Below are 2,981 nucleotides of genomic sequence, written 5' to 3'. Positions count from 1 at the left end.
GATTAGGCCACAATCTTCAGTGAGTAGACATATTCCTTTCTGTGGTGTTCTTGGTCACACATTTATGGAGTTTCTGAAGGGCAGTGGAGATTACTGCCAGGGGCAGCACGACCTCTATGCAAACAAGTGAACTCTAGGGATCCATTACTGCTCCAACAAGAAACCCCGGGAGAGAGGCTCACCTGGACACAGAAGTGGTGAATTGAAATCGTAGAGCATTTTACAAGAGTTCTGACCTGGATGGGGTAACCTTAGGGCACTTCCTTTCTCTTGCCTCAGTATTACTGGATTGAAGGATTGCTGCTTCTTGTTAGGAGGTTGATTCCATTTCCCAGTACTCCCAACACCATACTCAAAGCACTGAGAAGTTCAAGTGGAGTATATTGAAGTAGACTTCAGTTGCTTGCATCATTTCTATTCAAGTTTTAAAATCTTTCGTAATCCTCTTAAGTTTTTTTTAACTAAATTAATAATGGCTCGAATGAACCGCCCAGCTCCTGTGGAAGTCACATACAAGAAAGAGCATGAGATTCCTCATTACACGCAATCCAACCAATGCAACCTTAAACAAGTTTGTAGAGGAACTTAAGAAGTATGGAGTTACCACAATAGTAAGAGTATGTGAAGCAACGTATGACACTACACTTGTAGAGAAGGAAGGCGTCCATGGTTTTGATTGGCCTTTTGATGATGATGCACCACCGTCCAACCAGATTGTTGATGACTGGTTAAATCTTGTAAAAATTAAGCTTCGTGAAGAACCTGGTTGTTGTATTGCTGTCTATTGTGTTGCAGGCCTGGGGAGAGCTCCAGTGCTTGTTGCCCTAGCATTAATTGAAGGTGGAATGAAATACAAAGATGCAGTACAGTTCATAAGACAAAAGCGGCGCAGAGCTTTTAACAGCAAGCAACTCTTACATCCGGAGAAGTATCGTCCTAAAATGCGGCTGCGCTTCAACGGTCACAGGAACAACTGCTGTATGAAATAAAACTGGGGTGCCTGATGCGACTGCCTTGGACGTGCCGTTTGAGGCAGGACCTGACTGTCATACAGATTAGCCCCATGTGTTGGCTCGGTGAATGAGTCTAATGAAGCTTCCGTAGGAGCGTTGCACAGCAGTTATACAGGCTATACACAAGCTTAACAGAATCGCAATCTCTGTATTTGGGTTATGATCAGCACATTTGGACAATTACCACAAGATTCTTACTGTTCAGCATTTAAATTGTGCTTATCATTTGTACCAATTGACTTTCCTGAAATCATGCAGTACTGAGTTATGATATTCCCATGGCAGAATCTTAATGATACATAAGAAATTTAGAAAGATTAGGTGCCAAAATACCCAGCACAGTACTCTTACATTTTTAGTATCACATAGAACCAAAATTCCAGGAACTAAGAATATTCTAGACCTGTGGTTTATTCCTTCAGTCATTTCAAACATGGTAGGGCCTATGTGGCTATTTGCCCGCTCACTTTATGTTTACATCTCACACTCATACCAGTATGCATCAGGTTTACTTAAACATTGATTGTTCTTTTTGATTATTACCAAGTCTTATGGTGATTATTTAATGTCTTTCTACAAGTCTTACTTTGTGCTGTTCTGGGAAACCTCCATTTTGAAAATCTACACTGTTACAGAAGCACATGCCTTTAATGTCTCAGACAAAAAAGCCTTACAGTTAATTTAATGCTTGTACTCCGAGGTGCAACTTAACAGGGAGGGCCTGAAAAAAGACTAGGAGTAGGCTATTCAATATTTTTAGTAAAATGTTGCTTTTGTCTTGTGCAGAACATGTAGAATATGCTCTTCAATTTAGTAAATATTTTTTAAAAGGTATAGATGCTTTGTTATTGTAGCTAGAACAATTTTTAATCATAAAATTTCTGAAATTCTTGTAATTTTTTCCATACTTATCAGAAGTTGTTTACCAACTTATTTTTATTTGAAGTGTGATTTTTTTTCCTTCTTTTCCCAACCTCTTGCAAAAAACAGAAGTGAGTTTCTGCTAATGAATTGAGCAGACATCTAATATTTTATATGCCTTTTGAGCTGTGTAATTTAATATTTGGATACTTGATAATTTGTTTTATTATGTAATTGATAAAATGGTGATGTGTATTAATGTTAGTTCAACCATATATTTATACTGTCTGGGAATGTGTGGTTATAGTTCTGTGGGACAAATAAATTGTCAATGTTCACTTGTAAAAACAGTGTGAGAGCTTAAACATCATCTAAATAAATAATGAAATAAAAAAAAAGAAACTGTGTAAACCTAGGCAAGTTACCATCTCTTCATGTGTAAAATAGAGATAATCTCAGAGAATGTTTTTGACAAAAGGGGTGGAAATGGGAGATATACACATGTATACGTGTCATAAATGTGGTACATGGCAGTCCCCTTTCACCCCACCACACTTCTCATTGTCAAGAGTGGCCTCCAGTCTTCAGTAATCTTGATTATGAGGTAGAAGATGTTTACCTTGGCTTCAAAGCTTGTGTGAAAATATGTCATTACTCAATGATTAAGAAGTGTCTATATAGTCCAGAAAGTTCAGCCCTTTATCAGGGCTTAGGCTTCCAAATATCTGTGCCATGACTCAGGTTGCACATGCCAGCCCAGTTCCATGGGATAGACAGTAAGATCTCATCCTATTTATGCCATCTGCGTTGTCTTCAAAGGGAACTCTATTCAGCAACATGATGTTGGTGTTAAATAACTTGCACTCATTCACACAGATATCTACTAAGTTGGAGTCAGGACCTGAGCCTAGGCGATCTGGCTCCTGAGCTCAGATTCTTACCTGCTACCTGGATCTGGTAAAGAATGGAAGGGTTTAGGTATGAGGCCACATGCTTGTCATTCTTATAATGTCCAGATCTTATCGTACAGTCCCTGACACCAACCTCAGCCTTGGTCTCACGCTCTACTTTCAGGGCATCGTGGGCAGGGGATCTGGTCTGTGAGAC

At 39.2% G+C, this 2,981-nt stretch overlaps 1 pseudogene; it reads left to right on the top strand.

The window, feature by feature from the left end:
- The first annotated feature begins 470 nt into the window (after positions 1-470).
- LOC147823820 (protein tyrosine phosphatase type IVA 1 pseudogene) lies at positions 471-2,281 on the top strand (annotated as a pseudogene).
- The last annotated feature ends 700 nt before the right edge of the window (positions 2,282-2,981 follow it).

This window comes from Heterocephalus glaber, unplaced genomic scaffold (genome assembly GCF_053883595.1).
Source record: "Heterocephalus glaber isolate CG9 unplaced genomic scaffold, H.glaber_assembly_v1.0 deba00001564, whole genome shotgun sequence".
Lineage (NCBI taxonomy): Eukaryota > Metazoa > Chordata > Mammalia > Rodentia > Bathyergidae > Heterocephalus > Heterocephalus glaber.
Note: the sequence above shows the minus strand (reverse complement) of the source record. Positions and strands in the feature narration are given on the sequence as shown.